Genomic DNA, 19,219 nt, shown 5'->3' on the forward strand with positions numbered 1-19,219 from the left:
GTTGAAAGTTTTCATTTACTTTTAAGACAAAGAATGTTTTGTTAAAGCTGATAAAGCATAGAAATCTGATGTCGTTTGAGAGCCACCAAAATTGAGTTTTTTTTGCATAGAAGTAATAGTTTTTCCTAGGCGATTAGGGAAATATTGATACAGTGTCAAAACTTTATAGCTTTACTACCAAGGGTGTTGTGAACTTTTGCGACATTTGTAACCAATAAATGCAAATTTTTAACAAATTTCGTTAGCATTTTAACTTTTTTTGTAATAAAAAAGACTTTGTAGCTAGCATAGAGAATTAAAAGCTATCATCGTTTTTAAAATGTTCGTTTTAATTCAAATCACGAAATATAGGTGAAAATAATTTTTAATCTGATACGATAAAAATTTCGAGATTACGGCAACTTATCTTAGACAAGCAGCGGCCAGATAAAACTTTAACTACCTACGTTTGAGGATGTTTATAATGATAATTTAGGTAAATCAATCAGATGAAAGAAGTAAACCAAAATTTCAAATAATTTTTTATGTATAAGACGGCAATCAAGTTATGTATTTACTTACGTGAATTACAAGTTTTGTACGAAGTAGAATTTACGTTTGTTACTATATGATGTACATATTTAAAAAATAATTATTATTGAGTTAGAAATATCAAGAAGGATTTTTTGTGAGAAACCAAAATTGAAAGTATATCTACTGGACTGGCTTTTACTATATTGTTAGTGGAAAATTCCATGAAAGCTCTAGCATAGCGGTGCCATGCGAGAAGAGTTGCAGCCGGCAGCCCCGCCGAGGCGAAAGCTCTCATGCGGGTGCCGACCGGAGCGACCGTCGCCGGGACATCACCACGGGATAACGCCGTCGCTCCGGTCCTCGGCTTTTCATAAACTTCCCTCGTCGAATTTCGGAAATCGACCAACGGATCGACTCCGTACAGGAACGATGATCACCGCCAGAAAAGACCACGGCCGATCGTAGGTCGAAATAATTCACTAGTTTTTTCTCACAAAAACTTTCACGGCGCACACTTTAAACGCGAGTTCCGAAATCGACGACGGAAACGGGTCGTATCTAATAGAATGAGCGTATCACTTACATGGTGAGCGGGTAAACAAGCCGGGTAAGGGAGCGTAAACGTTCGAAAGTCAAATCATAGCAAGTCACACGTAAGTCGGGAGAAACGTTTCGCCGGTAAGGTAGAGGTCGCGGTTCGCGGCCACAGCGGGGCGGCACGCGTCGTGTTCGGAGCACGAGTGCGGTGCACGGAGCAGCGCGAGTCACACAAGCACAAGCGGAGTCGGCGGGCGACTGACAGGAGGCGCGCGGCGCGGCGCGGGGAGCGGGTGCGCGCGCAGGCCCCCTGCGCTCGCTGCCCCCCGCGCTGTGCCACGCCACCCCGGCCTTATCACGCCGTGCGGCGCGCCGCCGCTTCCTTTCTCCTCGTGCAGTTGCGAGCTTTTCGCCACTGCCACACTCTTCCGCCCGCCCCGTCGATTGTCTAGTTTTAACCGGTCAATGTGTTCATCATTCCTATCCAACTAGTAGTCGATGGTCATGCTACTTCCGAACACCACTCTCTAAATACTTATGGCTTATTCTTATACTTATTCATATTAATATAATTAATAACATTTCATAACCGAAATCTGAGACGACCTTATACCTACATGTATCTTTTTTTGTAAGGGTTAAAATTAACCGGATATTAACGGAGCAGGAAAGGGGACAACCACTAACGTGCGACATTCATGGGGGTAGGATAATTATGTAGTTTTTTGTGTTTTAGCATGATAGGACGGTAAAACTTATTATTTAGCGAACAGATGCAATATTATTGCAAGTGGCGATAGGTGGTGTGTGGGGGGGGGACGGTAGTGGGCGGTGCGGGCGCGGGCGCAGGCGGGGCGCGGTGAAAGTGCGCGCGGAACGGGTTTGCCTTAGCGTAACCCGTCCGAGGACAGGATCCGCGGACAACTTTGCCAAACATACTTTTTAAACGGGAACATAATCCTTAAATTACGATCAATTTAAAAATTACTGCCTGCTAGCAATCGGTGAAACATTTGTATAGGAGGTTTAGCAATGTTAATACTGTTATGATTGCTTAATAATAAGTATGTTAATTATGGCTACGGTAAGTTCAAAACATAATATATGTTATTAAAATACTTCCTACATATACATAATTAATGATATATAAGCTAGAGATATTACATCCAACCGAAATTATCAGCGCGCTGTTAACTGTTGAGAGAGCACTGAGTAGCTTTAAAGCGCTAATTAAACAAACAAAACATTCATTGTGAAATATAAATATACATGGAGATTGGAGATGTTCTTTCATCATTTTAAATTAATACAAAATTTTAGAGCATTAACAAATATTACCCACTTGTTATCATGGTTAATAATAGGAATTGATTTAATTTAATAGATACGATCGCACTTTATGCGGTCCTGTAGTCATGGTCTGCCTCCAAAGGTCATCGCACCAACTCGCATCTCGTGGGAGGCCGTGCTACATTGCGTCTGTAAATTACTTGTAGGCAAATATACTAGACTGGTTATCATCTAGAGAAAGTCGAACGCTATCGCTTAATGGTTACAATACGATCTATATTATTTCAAAATTAAAATAGCAATTACTCTGGTTGATGAATTGATTTGTGCATGACTATTCCTTACTAGCAGTCTCCCGTGACTTCGTCAGGCTTGCGGATGGACAACTGACCGACAAAAATTAAAAAATGTTTTTTGTTATAGATAAAACAAATCCATAACATCCACGAAATATGATTTTTTTTTATTTCAATATCATATCCAGACACACCAATTTTAATATAATATGTATAGAAAAATGACTAAACTTCCACATAACGTTGGATAAGACTGTAGGATTAATACTACTAATTGAAATTTTCGAAGACTTTACTTGGCACAAAAAAGCTATAAACTTTTTCATTTTTTATGAAACATTTGTCGATTAACGAATTAAAGGAATATGTGCCATTTCCATATTAACGACGAGATTAAGCTATCGCAACAGATATAATTAAAAATATAATTTTCACGGTTTATTTTGGAGTTCGCATGAAATTTGTGGAAAAATAATGAGGCGGCAAGTAAAATTGATCGCGAAGTCGGCTCTTATTTATGTGGGACTTAAATTGTCGCGATAGCACTTGGCCCAGGCTCGTATCACAATATTTGGCTGTGTCAAGGTGTGGTTTGACGTCACCTCGTGCCTAATTATGATACCGGTCAATAAAATTTATTTATGTATTAAATATAAAAAATGTATGAAATATAAGTTCTTATATCAGTTTTTTTGACAAAAGTATTTTTATGTGTATTTCTCATCATGTGTTATATCATTTTCCAATATTATTTTACTAATATTAGATATTAACGACGAATGGAGGTCATCTGCTGACATTTAAAAAAAACCGATCATCATACCGTTTGATATATTCGATTTAATAATTGTGTTTATTGTGATTGTTTTGTAAAGTCACACTGATCGGTCTGTCGCCTATCCAATCGATGAAGGGTAATGTCCCTTTTTTCCATATTACGAGCGTGACAATGTCAGCCTAAAGAATTTAATCAGGCAGTTGGTGTGGCCGCCGGCTGCAGTTACGAGACGGCGGACGTGGCTGTTTTTGCCGCGGGTGCAGCAGCCGTGACGTCGAAAAGCTCATTTAAACATTTCTTGTACCTGTTCCTAGTTCAAAATCCAGTAAAAATAAGTCTTCAAGCATCCCACGGATTGATTGTGCACCATTAATACTAATTCTGTTTAAACATCGCTTGATGTTTACTTATTTCAGTCCACGTTTTAATTTTTTCGTATTATAAGCGCTCTTCAGATATTTAGTTTACTAATTTAAAAACAGCAGAATTAGGTGGTCCAAATTTTTGTTACGCAAAATTACTCAACATTAAACCACCGTTTATTTTGTCCTATGTAAATCAAGAAAAAGTTATGACACAGTAAGAGATTCGGTATTAGAATAATTGTCATCCGACAGCCCTATTTTTATCACCGTGACATTTACAATTATAGCTGCGACAATTTTTACAACCCCCAGTTATGCTACAAATGAATAAGTCGTTCAAGAGTTTAGAGTCCACAGTTGAATAAATCTCAAAATAAATTAGCAGTTATGCGTAGCGTGACAGTTATCACGCTAGCCTATATTGCGTCTGAACAAGAGCATCGTTCTGAATTTATATTACATATTATCTTCGTCTGGAGCTAGCCGACTGAAGCTTATTGCGCCTTATGAAGTTATTACTCTTCCGTCACACATTCTTGCAGAATGAAATACGCAGAATGAACACGGCAGCACTCTTAATTAATCAACACTTTTTAAAGTGTTATTTTTCCTTCGCCGAGACATCGGTATCACTTGTCCTTTTGTCTCAACTCAATGTTTGTCTTCTCGAGGACAATTAAATCTTTTTATAAAATGACTCATTTAAAATGTAAATTATTATTGTATTCATTTTACCTATTGTACTCAATTTGAAAACGAAGTAAACATTAAATGTTATTTTTTTTTGCAAATCGAATATAACTTATTGTTAATGCAGCGCTATAAAACTTAATAAAAGATGCGCTCCGCTGGCGAATTCGGTGTCCTCGAGACGAGCAATCGGGTTCAACGACCCGCCGTTCGTCTTGTGCCCGCAAAAAATGCACTGCCTCATCCCACGCCGAACGCAGTCCTCTCTCACACAGATACAATTATAACGTTTATGAACACATACCGAGAGCCCGATTACCAATCGCCGCACGCGTAATCGCACGGCGCACCGCTCCTCGCGCGCGCCTGCTTGCTGCCCGGTGACCGCCACCCGGCCGCTCGGCCAGACGGCAATTAGAGACGCCTGTTTACGCTTTGCACGATTTTTAAACCTCTGGTGTACCGTATATCATCAATTTTAACAAAGAAATTAAGATCTATACTATCAATACAATAGGTTTCCCAGACAGTATGGGTAAACTAAAACTTTATGTTTAATAGGTACTTTTTAAAATGGTTACAAGTATAAAGGTTATAAGTGCAAGTGATCTATGTTTAATCATTATGAGCATACCTACTAAATGTTCTTGTTACCTCGTGGTCCAATCGAGGCACCTAGCTAGATGTCATAAGTTGTAGCTTATTGAAAATATTAAAATGTAAAACTTTCATGTTTAAATATGAGGTCGTCAAGTAAAATGCCACCTAAAAATTATCGCTATGTAGTACAAGTAATGATAAATACAGGTTATATTTGAATATTTTACCTAAAATTTAACAAGTACCCTTTGATCTTTAAGCTTTCATTAGTTTTCTTATTTGTTAAAGATGACGGCTCTTGGAAACAAAATTATCGTACAATAATTAAAGTTAAATTGTTAAAAGAAATTTAGAAAAAATGTAAGATACAATCTCAAAAAGAAAAAAAAAAACAATTTAAAAGTCGGATACGGGAAATGTCCAATTTACACAAACATTGAAGATACAGTTTTAAACGCGATTTAGCCAACAAAGAGGTTCAAATTCTCGGTCGAGTGCATGCCTCCGAGTATCCACACACCAATTAAGCTGAATTAAATATACCAAGAATTTAGAAACTGCTTAGCTTCCTTGAAGCGCATCGTGGTAATTGGCTTACCCGCTCTACGAACATTCGTGATTTATTTACTGTTTTTTTACTTATACACTAGGCCAAAGACTCGCGTTTCGGAGCGGTATTTATCTCGCTTCTCGTGGAGAGATTGTGGCTGCAAAAAATCGTTAAATTTTGAGCTCTAATTGAACAAAAAACTGTACATACATGTTATGACTTTAAACAGTTAGCCGGTGATAACGAAAATCGAAACGTTAATTAAATAATTAATAATTCGAGGCGGCGGCGCTTGACAGAGTAGAATGCCAAAAATATTTAATAAAGATACATTTGTAAATTCATAAGGGCGCGATAAGAAAATGGAGCAAATGGGATACGTGTATGGGTTCTCGTGAAGGTCCTGGCTGCGGTTAATTAAAAGCGTCGGGGCGGGGAAGAGGATAGCTCCTGGGCTTGGGGCGCGCGTGGCTGACGACTCCGCTTACACGTTAATTAAGTCGCTACATGACAGTTGTCGCTTTTTCTGTTAACGCTGTCTCATACTCTAATAGTCATAGCAGCTGAAAATAAAGCACAGATGAATTTCAGTTCGTACTTTAAGTTTGGCTAATCGAATTTATAAATCACATTTACAAAAAAATTAAAATTACGTTTAACGACAAAGAATAAGTAAAAGCAAACGTGCCACAATTTCTTACAAATACTTTAGCTTAAGTAAAAAAAATCTTTTGTTGTATTAAAGGGACACATAGGTCACAGAAAGACACAAGTTCGTCGACATTAATATGTAGATATTGGAAACTCAAAAAAGACAAATCGGCCTCACATTTTTTAAAACAGGTAAAGGAGATTACTTTAAGATCTTATTAATATTAGAAACATTTTATTTTATGTATAATGATTACTTAATGGTATCACTATTGTTCAAATATTTTTATAAAGTTTCCAAGCAATCAATTTGGTCACTGTTTTTATCTATAGTTTCAAATAGAATTAAACTGAATTGAATTGAATTCCTACTATGTTGCCAGTATTTGTTACTCGTTACTCACAATTGTGTGTTAAACACGAGAAACAAAGCTAAATGCAAAGCCATGAAAAGTTAATTCAAAGTGAGCTGTAAGTTCATTTACAAACGAGTAAGTTGACATCTAATCAAGTGTTACCTCGGGGAGTGACGTCAGCGACGGCGCTGGAAACCGCAAGCTTCTGCACCAGCAAATGTTTCCCCACCATTACGTCTCCTCGTCGCAAAGTGATTAAGAAAAAGATGCCTCGAACTACATAGATGGGTTTCTAATGATTGGCCTTGTGTCGACCGTCACACGATTCTACGTAGCTGTATCTATTATAAACTTGTATGTGTCTAGTTGATCGTCATAATTAAATATCTACCGAATTGCGTGTTCATTTTTGGTTAATGCACTGACATAGTGTGAGTTGCCTTCTGACCACAAGATGGACCAATAATCTTGTCAAGGTTCAGAATTCTATTACATTGGAACAGAGAGATTGATCAAAAGGTTTAATCGAAGATTCGAGACTTGTGGACTATATGGATGTTTTCCTCGAACTTTGCATGTAAAACAAAAAGGACAACGCTTACGCTTAGAAAACTAGATATTTATATATCCTAATTAATGGTTATGGCCTGTACGACCTATTCTCATTTACATAGTTAGGTTTATAGAACACTAGCCTTTGCCCGCAACTCCGTCCGTGCGGAATAAAAAAAAACAAATACTTAATAAGTAGCCTAAATGTTCTTCCAGACTATGTTCTACATCTGTGCAAAATTTCATTGTAATCTGTTGAGCCGTTCTGGAGATACCATCTAACAAACATCCATCCATTCAAACTTTCGCATTTATAATATCAGTATGTAGTACGATATAATCGATTTTTAATTCTAATATGTTTCCTTATATTTTGCAAGAATATAATGTTTTATATCAATTAGAAAATGATCGTAACTGAGATGACGTGATTATCTAAAATATCAGTGTCCTAATAATGAAAACAAAAATAAACACATTAGTTTATAAAATACTAGCTTTTACCCGCGACTCCGTCCGCGCGGAATAAAAAATAAAAAACGGGGTAAAAATTATCCTATGTCCGTTTCCTGGTTCTAAGCTACCTGCCCACCAATTTTCAGTCAAATCGATTCAGCCGTTCTTGGGTTATAAATAGTGTAACTAACACGACTTTCTTTTATATATATAGATAATTATAATCCTACAGTGGTTGTTACTAAATTTTGTATGAATTACCTTTTCTGTCCGACACTGTCTTAAGAAACTTCAAATCACATGGAAGTATGCATCAGCACATGCACATACAGTCGGTCATTTTATCTATTGTGGATTAGTAGCGTTAATCCGCCTTAGTTTTACAAGTTAGCTAATGACGTCACACGTCGCAGCGTTATTACCCGAATTATTAGGTAAGTAATAAGAAACGCAACGAGCGGCGAGGCGCGCCGAGTGCGCTGTGCTAAGTGGCTTTTAAGGTCGCTTACCTCATCTCGCCTTCTCTGGTCCAACTATATCGCTGTTAGTGCTCGAAATTAGTACGATCAATGTTTTTTTTATATGATTCATTTCTGTTATACCATCCTATAGAACGTATTACACGGATTCCTTTTGTTTCTTTTCTCATTTAAACGTTCGGGATTTGTTCCGAACACGATTGTTTGCAAATTGAAGTGCGCTCTTGAAATCATCTTGAGGATGTTTATATTATAAAGTTGTAAAAACAAACTCGAGCGTTCTGCAAAAAAGCAGTGACTCATAAAACATAGCTCGACACAATGACGTTTAGTTACCCGAGGAAGTAAAAACACCAATCATCACGTCTTGCAGACCGAAAATAGTTTCTGAATCATAGCGGCGGGATTCGATCAATGTTATTGTATGCACGAAACCCTACAAAAAGACGAAGTATTTATTCGTTTCAGTGTGAAATTAGATTCAGACAATAACAAAAACTTGTTTCCTACCAAAATATGTTTAATACTGTTTTCTAACAAAAACGGTTACTTGGGTCATATCGTAAAGGCACAAAGTTTATCGCTTGTCATTGTCATGTCAAATTAGAATGAACAATTTGTTTGTGTGCTTTTACAGATGGTAACAGTTTTAATTACACTTACACGTCTTTATTAGGCCGGGATCGCCTTAAAAGATAAATTTACTGGATGACAATTAAGAGCCCAAATGTATAAGCGTTTAGCCAATCGACTATCGCTCCAAAATATATAATAAGAAATACCATTCTGTCGGGAAAGATCAAGTTAAAGTTGGCGCGAATTAAATTGTAGAAATACACGTGCAAAATTTTAAACGAACACGTCTCGCTTGAGAACTTTTAAAATTTGTTCGCGCGTTATTTATGAAGTGATGCTTCTGGATTTATTGGCGTGTGTTTTCATTTTCGCACTTTCCGGGAAAATCGACATCATGTAAACGGTAAATTGAATTCATTTTAGTAGAGTGTTTTTACAGACTGAATTTGTGACTGTTGTAATTATAACGAAAACCGCGTTCTGAAGGTGTCCTGATATCGAATCGGTGCGGGCGCTGCGCCTGCGCTCGTAAATAGGGGCGTCTCATTGTGGCCCATTATTAATGAATCCGATGTTGGCCGCGCGTCCGCTCTCGCCCCAAAGCTAAATAACAGGTGCGTGTAACCCCGTTCGCAGAATCTATTTTCGATGTCTTACCGTGAGGAGAAACTCCCGTTGCGTTGCGTTTTCCCGTTCTAAATATTCATACCGTACACCAGTTGTTATGATTAGTTCAGGCGTCATCTCCTCGATATCATCGACTCACTTAAACAAGCGCAGTATCTTATGTTGGTCTCTCAAAGTTTCCTTAGCTGTGTGGCAACACTTACGGTATAGTGCTGTCGGAATCGTGCGCAAAATTTCTACCTCGCCGAGGAGATAGTGACTCTTGGGCAGCCCACTGAAGTGTAAGCGATAAGATAAGATTTTACTTCGAGAACACATTAATTAGCAGTGTATTTAAAGTACAATGGAAATACTTTATTACTTTTTGACTTCTATCAAAAAGACGTTTCGTTCTCATAATTTAAGAACTTCCGGTGTTCATTTTTCTGAATATAAATACATAATGTTTCAACGAAGTTGTAACAGGTGCAATAAAGGCAGTGCTACAAAGTGCTGAAACCATTATTTTCGCAGTGGATTGACGTGACGCGGAGACGTGAATAAACGTAATGTTTGCTGACGATAGCGGCACAAAAGAGATACACATGTGAGGTGCTTATTGTGCTATGTGAATTCGAATTCAAGTGAAAATTAGTGCAGCCTGCGAGACGAGCTCGTTACCTCATAAATCGGTATTATTGCGGACGAAATACAAGACATTATCACAGTGAGACATATTAGTCGTCTCGTGACACGGAGACCCGGGCGACTATTCGAGGCTTTTTGGCGGTGGCCTCCATTATTTGCTGCTCTGAAAATTGCTTTTCATATCAAAAGCAACGAGCCACAGCGGAGACACAAAGATGACGTATGTTCTATCCACATAAATGCACATTTACAATCCGAATGACGTAATCGTTTTACCTATAGTTTAACATTTTGTATTTCATTTTTATTTGCAATCAGTGAGTCAGTAAAACCATCTTATTTTGCTAACATGGATTTACATACATACAACAGACATAATATGTATGTACGTTCGCACTTACACTTTATTCTTAAAGGAAACATATTATATATCATTTACCCGTAGTTGTTCAAAGTAGTACAACCAAAACCGATTTCATTACAATGTAAGATTGAATATCGTTAAAAATTGGGCACATCAATATTTAAAATAATTAAAACAATAGTCATTTGTGGCGAAGTGTCCGTTTTAGAGCTTCAAGGACACAAAGCCGTAAACAGACGTGAGCGAGGTCAGAGTTGAGACCGATTGCCCAAACTGGAGCTAATAGCAGGCGGGTGATGAGTCATGCGACTGGTGACGTCAGGAGGAGGAAGTCTTTAGCCGGCGGACTCGGCCCACGCCGCGCGTTCAGGACGATCGAATTAACGCAAATGCTAACTTCTTAACCGGTCCTGATCTCATGTTATTATAGCTCTAATAGTATTTTTTTCTCGGAATTCCTATTGCATTGAAGTGTATATCACGCTAAGCGCTAAGCTATTGGTTTAATATCGCAATAAAGACATTAGGCGAGTTGAAATTGAATTGATACAGACTATACCTTGTCTAGACATACCTTGAAATCAATTTCCATGAAAATCAATCATTCCCGATCAAGGTGACGCGGTAAATAAAACGTATGTCGTCGCTCCGCATCGAGATAAAATATAATGTGTCCGGTCTATGTAAGTGTTATTGAATCGGCGTGTATCGGTGCGCTCTTATGCTCAGAGTCCGTGTTAATTAGCGTATTGCTGGTGTGAGTGACGTCACGCATCTAATTTGATTACACCGGGACAAGGCCGGTGTAGTGAGCGGAACGAGCGCGGAACGTGCCGTGGTCGCGCGTCGCCGAACTTGGGCCCACCAGCCGCCGGACCCCGCGGACCAAAACATTCCTTTCAAGTTGTATTCCGACACGTGCATTCGCTACTAATCAATACCTGGATTTGTTAAAATCATGTCTAGTTACTGAAAAAGGATGAGAGACTAACTTTCATAAAGGACTTCACAAAACTAGCGCAATATTACGACGGTGGTGAACGACTGTGTCCCGGCTTTATTATTAGTCCACTCGACATCCCACATCTAAACAAAGAGGAAACAAAGGGTTGCTTATCCGCAATGTAAGCTTTTATTAATCTCTTCCTGTACTAAACACGGGTGCATCAGTGCATGTAAAATGTTAAAATCTGAATGCTATTCATACATTTCTTTTCTTTTTTGTACAGTCAGACAGTAGGTAGGTAAATAGCTAGTAAAATACCGTTACTATTTCTCACATTTCCTCAAATTCACCCTGTGTTCTCGCGGATCATTTGAATTATAAAGTAACGCGCGAGTGCATACAGAGTGCATAAGATACCTTGGCTATGCAAATGAGGCGTGTGGAAGCTGCGAACGAAGTAAGGGCGAGTTTACACCTGCCAGGTGAAAGGATCATTCATTAAGGTCCCCGAGAGTTATTATAAAAGGGTGAAAGGACAGTTTTTTTTTTCAAGATTAACTTTGGTTATCCTTTGTTTGTATGTTGATTAAAGGATAAATATTTACTTATTTACATAATAATTTCGAAGTGTTTATTAAGTTTGTAATATTTAATAAGAAATATAGAAAACATTACTTTATGTAATCTTCTTTACAAATTATAAAGTCCAGTCTCAAATACATTCAAATGTATAAGAAATCAAACATCAATAAATACGAGTCGAGCAGACAGCGAAATGAGTTTCACTCTTACAATGACCCCGCGACCGTTACTTAAACTTCGGTCGGCTTTGTTCCCAAAACACGAAACTAATTTATTCGTATCTCAGCGTGCCGTTTCACCGTACTAAATAATCGAAGAGCAAATTATATATGCGTATTAACGGTCAAGTCATAGTTCAAAGATTAGGGCAACGGGCAACGGGCAACCCTTCACTATGATCGTTCGGGGCGAAGAAGTTTCAAATTAAATCCGATCACCCCGTGGCTCCCTGCACGCTTAAACAATTTGATATTATAATAAAAGCGCTGGCCTTTGTACAGTCGACGACCGCGGCCGTTAGTGCGATGAACTGTACATTTTAGAGGGTTTTCTTTCAACGTCACGAGTAATCGACATCGATGAAAATGAATGGAGCTTTACACGTAGTAAATTACACTTTGGCACAAGACCAAGCACGTCGGGGGTCGACGATTTGTTTTCAGTGGTTGTTGGTGGTCAGTCACGGAAGTGCAAACTTATCGCTGATCGCGACGGCATATCGGTGATCGTCACGGCGGGCGATGGCGGAAGGTGGCGGGGGCGACGAGCGGCGGGTGGCGGCGGCGGCGCGACGGCGGCCAGCGTCGCGTGTGGCGCCGCTAATGGATATTGATGGCTATGGCGCAACTAATTAGACGCCACTACCCCACTACGTTTCAGCCTGGATTCCCTCAGGCGTATTTCCAGGTGCCAATATGACTAGTCGATCGCTGTAAAAACCAATAAGGTGAAAATTTGGAATGTTTCGTTTTCGATTATGACATAATATGTTTTAATTGTAATTAAGAGATACACATACACGTAGCAATATGTTTGGAAAATACTAAAATATACTTACTACCATATGACGTATATATTTACAATTTACTGTACATAATTTAATGTATTAAACAAAAGAAAACACTTTAATTACTGGTCTGACACAATGAATGACACAAATACGCGCACGGGAATTGTTTATCGAGGAGAAAAAAAAAGTTGGCGATTGGCATCGGAATGAATGGCAACTGCGGCTTTTCTTTTTAAATCCCACAACAGCAGAGGAAGAATTACTGAACAGATTTCCGTTTAAATGATGTCGGCGAGCGCGCAAACAATCTCGCAATCGAGTTATTAGACGGGTCGCGGGAAGGACAGGGCGGCGGCGCGGGGCGGGCGGTATCAATCACCGTGGGCGGGCGGCGCGACATTGGAGTTCAATTAGGCGGGTGGCGCGTGTGATTGCTCAGTCCTCGCACACCAAAGGGTTACTTGACCCACTTATTAGGCCCGTCGCATGCGTCCTCGTTACCAAGCTCGGAAATGAACAAGAGATTCAATATTAATTCGCACTGTAAGCTGCAACTTAATCTTTAATGTTATTTTAATCAATGATATTTTTTACTGTTATATCACAATTAACTCGAATCGGCTATCCTTGACATATCTAAAAAGTCGATTTGGCTTCTTATATTCTATGTCTTTCCAATTAGCATATATTTACATCTCTTAAAAGAAAAGATTTTTTACAAAAGATTTAAGAATTTTTGACTTACTTGAAGTATTCTCCTTTCAAAGAAAGAAAAAACGTTACTTATAAAAAGCTTCACAGTTTGCCTATGTAACGGAAAAAGTTTCTGTCGTAATTTCTTATTCAAGCTCTGTAACAAGTTTGATTACAATGTTGCACACAGTTGCATTAACTTCTCATTTAAAAGTTTTGTAGCTGTGAGCTTTTTTGTTCAGTAACCAGATTGAGATTTATTGAGTAAACTTTTTGACGCGAACAAAAGATTATGCAAGTCACCTAAAAGCTACTAATGCCTAAAAAGGCAACAATAAATCGAAGAAACTTTGTCAAGGTCTAGCTACTGTTCTGTTTACAAATAAAATATCAGATAACAAGCGAACAATTAATAAATGCAAATCTTTTACCTAAATTTAAGACGCTTATTTCCTTTTTCTAAGCAATTCGGTCTAAAATTCTCATAAGCAAGATATTATATTCAATACAAGTGCTAAATTATAGATGTTATATGTGACATTCGATCCTAAGTGGGAAGAGAATATAATTCTTAGACTGTACATATTTGTATCTAATAATATTAACATAGCGAATGTTCACATTATACGTCGCACTGTAGACAGATGCAGATTCAAAGAGACGACCTCAATGGGCTTATCTCTTCTAAGAAAACGTCAAGGGGTTTTTGAGAAAATTTAAATTTAAACATTGCAAATATTTTTGTTCATTTCATATTTCATATACATATAAAAGAAGGATTTGAGTTTAAATTACATTTGCTAGATAAGCTTTAGTATCACTTTAAGCTTATAACATGCATAGTGGTATGCATAATATGATAGAGATATATACTTTCGTATGAAATTATGAAGTTAAATATTTGATTCATGGTAAGAACAGAATAATTCTGTTATTAAGTGTTTAGTCTGAAACTACATGGAGCAATGTTCAACAGCTGTGACGGAAGAATCGATTATAATAACGCTCGCTAATTATAATTGATAATTAACTAGCCAGCTTAGGTAACTTAAGCATGATAAGATGGTTTAATAAATAATTAGAGGTTATTGTATTCATTGTTACACATTATGAAACACTAAGGAAAATTTTAACATTTAGTTAGTAACGAAGAACAGCATATATTAAATTAAATTTGCATTTTTATAGTCTGTAGACGAGTCTACTAATTAAACAGAAAAAATAATTAATGACATCAATTATTATTCTATTTTAATTTAATTTAATTTGTTTACGTTTGTCATTTACGAAATGTATATCTCATAATATAATCGCTTAATTTTATTTTTTAATAAATACAGTGTATATAATTTGAAATATATAGTACATAATTCTAAATTCAAAACCTGTGTGTTTTTTTATTAAACACATTTTGTACAAGTGAAGTTATATGGCCTTGTACGCCAACCAGGTATTATTGGGCTAGTCGGGTGCCAGAGTCGAGTCCGCTCGCCGTCTGACCGCAAATAGGTCGTGTATTGGATAACACTGCAACCTGCCCAGGTTTCTAAATATGTACAAAACGATATTATTGTAACCGCACTTGATATTTCGTAAGCCGTGTGTGAACTGCGCAGACTTGCCGATATGTGGCACAGCAACTACGATTGGATTTTTTTTGATAACGTTCAATATGCCATGATATAATACTAGTATACTAGGAAAATAGGTATACGATGTGACTCGTAAGTTGGAAAAGCAAATCGAAGACCTGTTGCCACGCACAGACCGACGTGTGAGAAATTGCTGGACCGGGCCAGAGTGCACAAAGAGCTCTAGAAGTAAAAGAAGAAGCAGAAATAAATAGGGAATTTGAACTAGTATGCTTACAAAATAATTTATTTTTTGTGGCAATCGATGAGGGAGGCCTACGTTCAGCAGTGGACGAACTCTGGGTGATCTCACGAAAATATTGATAATGTAGCTTTCAGGTTTGTCGATTTCAAGACACTTTTTATATTTTTTTTGTACTTAATTTAAAAATGTATTATTCTATGCTATAATAAACTCAATTGTGTTAATTTAATGCTTTCTACACATAAGATTTATAGTCTTACAACAATAAAAAGTTTCTTCTTAAACGTTATTAATTAAAAAAGCTTTTATAATTAAGAGCCACAGTGAAGTATATTTCCCCTGGAGAAAAAGATAAAATATTAATGTTATGATTTTATGACCTATTATGCTGTAATGTAGTGGATGAGAGGGAAGTCTAGCCGAGCATGTCGCACACTTCATTAACGATGCTATTGCTAACTAAAGGCGCGTTTCCACGGTGCGTGATTTTGCGATTTAACAGCTCGAAATAACATTGACGACATTGTATATATTATATACACGATACGTTCGCAGAATAACGCGCCATGGAAATGCACCTTGTGCGTTCAAGCTATAACAAATGCACACCAAATAAAACGTACAACTTGTGCTAAGGCTATTAGTGATTATGTCAAAATATCGTTGTGGTGGACTAATATTAACTTAAATAATTATTAATGATAGGCGTGTACCTATTGTAGTGATGACTATAAGTTATTACAATGACTAATTGTTAAGAACAAACGTTGTTTATATCAAAAATATATATACATATATAAATTAATATTGTTATTTAATATTGTATACTTTTTATTTTTGCTTTCGAAGAGGTTTGTAATATCTTATAAATATCATTTAGACCATATAGCTAATTCAGTGTGTGGTAGGTACATAGTACAATTACTTCAATATTGACCATTTTGTTCTATGTGAATAAAATGTTTAGTATAAACTCATCAAGAATGTCAGTCGACAAAACATCACACCTTAACGATTTTTATAAAATTGCTCAAAGACTACAAAAATAGTATTAGTTTTTATTTGCAAATCCTGATCGTTTGAACGCGTAAGAAATATATTTTATTTGGCTTATGATTAACAAATATTTTATTAAAAGAATAAGTTTGATTGCTTTCGTCATTCGGAAACTGCAGCGAGCGCTAATTCCGGCTCACAAGCCATCACAATAACAACGCGAATGCGACCGCCGCGTAGCCGCATCATAGCTCCTGTATTCATCTCTCTAACGTGGAACCGTATCGTACCGTGCCGTACATAATTGGATGTCCAGTGCAAATATTGAATTTCATTTATGCTGTAACGAGTTTATGGCTTGTTATTCAATTTCTATTGCTTTCCAATGACTGTATTACGTGACGTGCTGAGCGTTTGCAACTTCTTATTTGATATCATCAAACAAATAAATGAGTAAGTTTACTAAGAATAATTTGTGGTGATTCAATTTACATGATGCATCGAATGTCATCATTAAGGAAAATACATTGACTTAAGTTTTTATAATTCGTTTATGAACAGGCAAATATTGCACGATGCTACTAACGCATTAAAAATAAGGCGGATATTGAATATTGAGAGCTGTTGTTTCCTGCATTTGCTGGGAAGCAGTAGATTATAATCGAGCCGTAATTATAGGGTGTTTAATAGTTTACAAGGTAAGCACACGTTACTCGATGTGATGTTAATTGACATTCAGCTAAGAGCCGATGGAGTTTGCGCGCTAATTGATAGATCTTGACGGCGTAACCCGAGCCTCTACATTCATGTATTTACGTTACGTTTCTCTCAGCAGTAATTAATGTTGAATGCTCCCTCGAACTGAATTTTTATTTATTATGTGTAGTGTATTTATTAGTTTTTAATCATTTTACAGAAAAATAGATGGCTGTTGGGATTTTTGACTACTTCATTAACGTGACAAAACGGGTGTTTCTAAAAATTCAATTGGCCGAATGGCGCAAAATTCCAATTGTACCGATTGATCGGCCAGACAAACGAAGAAAGCTAAATGCTTTATTATATTCTGTCTACTTCAGTCCAAGTCCATTGATTCTAGCAGTGTCTGTGTGGTATAAGTGAGTGGCAGTGTTGGTCGGCGCCGTCCAGATTGAAGAAATACTGAAGAAGGTCGGTACTAACAGCACCCGAAACCGATTTAAATGTAGAACCGATTAGAAGTAGAAAAAGCGAGAGAGGTGTGTCAGTACTGCATTAAATAGAGGTCCGTGGTCTCTGCCTACTCCTCTAGATTACAGGCGTGAGTTATGTTGTTGCCGTTGATTCTATCATTCTTGTAAGCCGAGCTTTGCTTACAGCAGTTGGCTAATTTCAGTAATTCTATTCTCCTAAAATTCATGCAAGATAAGCTTTAATTATTCACAAAAAGACAACATTGTTGAATTAACTTATAAGTGATTTGATTAAAACGGAAAACTTGTCTAAGATTGGAGCAATTTTTAATCAGTTGAGAACACGACTTCATTTTACGACTTTTCGTCTTAACAGTTCTTTTTAATTGCCTCTCGGCGAGTCCGGGCCGCTATGTAATGCGCAATTTAATGATCCTTCAAAATGTAAAATGCATTACTGCACCATCTTTATTTTATGGCTTGATAAGATGAAACCGTATTAATCTAGCAATACATAGTGTGTACAACGTAGTGCTAACACTTTATAATTATACTATAATGACTGGTCATTGATAAATTTGACTATTTTTTGTATTCATAGGTACTTTTTAGGTGCTATACAGTTTTTGCAAACTTTTTATTTGAAGGATAATAAATCTATGTATTATACTTTGCTGGTGCAGTCTTCACATTATCTTGTAAATATAAATTTTGAACTATTTGTCAACTACACTACGACCTTCCAGCTACAAATATTCTCCACTATATTAAAATATATTTAATGTCATAATATTCTATGCAATGAAACACACTTTCGAATTACGCATGCACCCCCACGGCTAGCTGTCGGCGGCACCTAATTACAATATAAATATCTACCGGCGACGTTTAACAACTGACCTGGCCTTTGTAATCTTAATAACCCGCCGCTTTGCAATAAAAGATTTAGCGACGTGATTTCACTAAAACGTAGAACGAAGAATCATCGCCTATTATAGTCGCAGAGACATAGATAAACTAGTGAAATTTTTTTCGTTTGGGGTCAAACGAAAACGAAGATGTCGTTTGGCACTGACGAATGATATTCCTGTTTTGAAATTGGTTTCCGTAAGATGACGCAAAAGTCGAGCGGTCCAACCGGTTGCGCTGCTCTGTTACCTCGATATCGTAATTTTTAGCATGGTACACGGCGCATATGGTAGTTTGCGGTGCAGTCCGGCGCCACCGTGCGTGCGGAGTCCGGGCGGAGGGCGACGTGTCAGCCATGTGGACGGATACATGCAACAATGAGCTCGCACAACCGGTCGCGGGACCGTTACAGATGGACCGCCGGCGCTCGCCCCTGAATATGCATGAGGTCTCGACTTGACCTCGCGTTATTAGAGTTTGGGCGAGGAGCGTGGGACCCGTACAGCAGATACACTTCTCGTATTTGACATTTGCTCGTTTTATTGACATTTAATCTGTATAATTAGCGATATCGCTTTGAATACGCTACAGATACAAATTGACTTAGAATCAAATAAATATGAATAAGCGTTATGAGTTTAAATTAAAGTACATGTAATATAATGTAAATGTAAAAGTTTTGGTTCAGGTCACGAATTGCGTTCAACAGACGTTATTAGTGGCCTCGAGGAGTTGGCTGCACGACAGGTGTGCACCTCGTCTCTATGAG

The 19,219-nt window shown here is 37.5% G+C and overlaps 1 protein-coding gene across 10 annotated transcripts in view; it reads right to left on the reverse strand.

Moving 5' to 3' along the window:
• Positions 1 to 19,219, reverse strand: part of LOC106714412 (protein muscleblind) — a 111,963-nt gene that overhangs the window by 62,212 nt on the left and 30,532 nt on the right. For 9 of the 10 annotated variants that reach the window (XR_001357171.2, XR_001357170.2, XM_014507453.2 and 6 more), the window contains exon 1: positions 1,097 to 1,303. The exons of the other annotated variant lie outside the window; for it this stretch is intronic. The gene's annotated coding sequence lies outside the window, so the exon portion shown is untranslated. Of the gene's footprint in view, positions 1 to 1,096; positions 1,304 to 19,219 lie in introns of those variants that run through there. 10 annotated transcript variants of the gene reach the window in all.

Source organism: Papilio machaon, chromosome 1, assembly GCF_912999745.1.
Source record: "Papilio machaon chromosome 1, ilPapMach1.1, whole genome shotgun sequence".
Classification (NCBI taxonomy): domain Eukaryota; kingdom Metazoa; phylum Arthropoda; class Insecta; order Lepidoptera; family Papilionidae; genus Papilio; species Papilio machaon.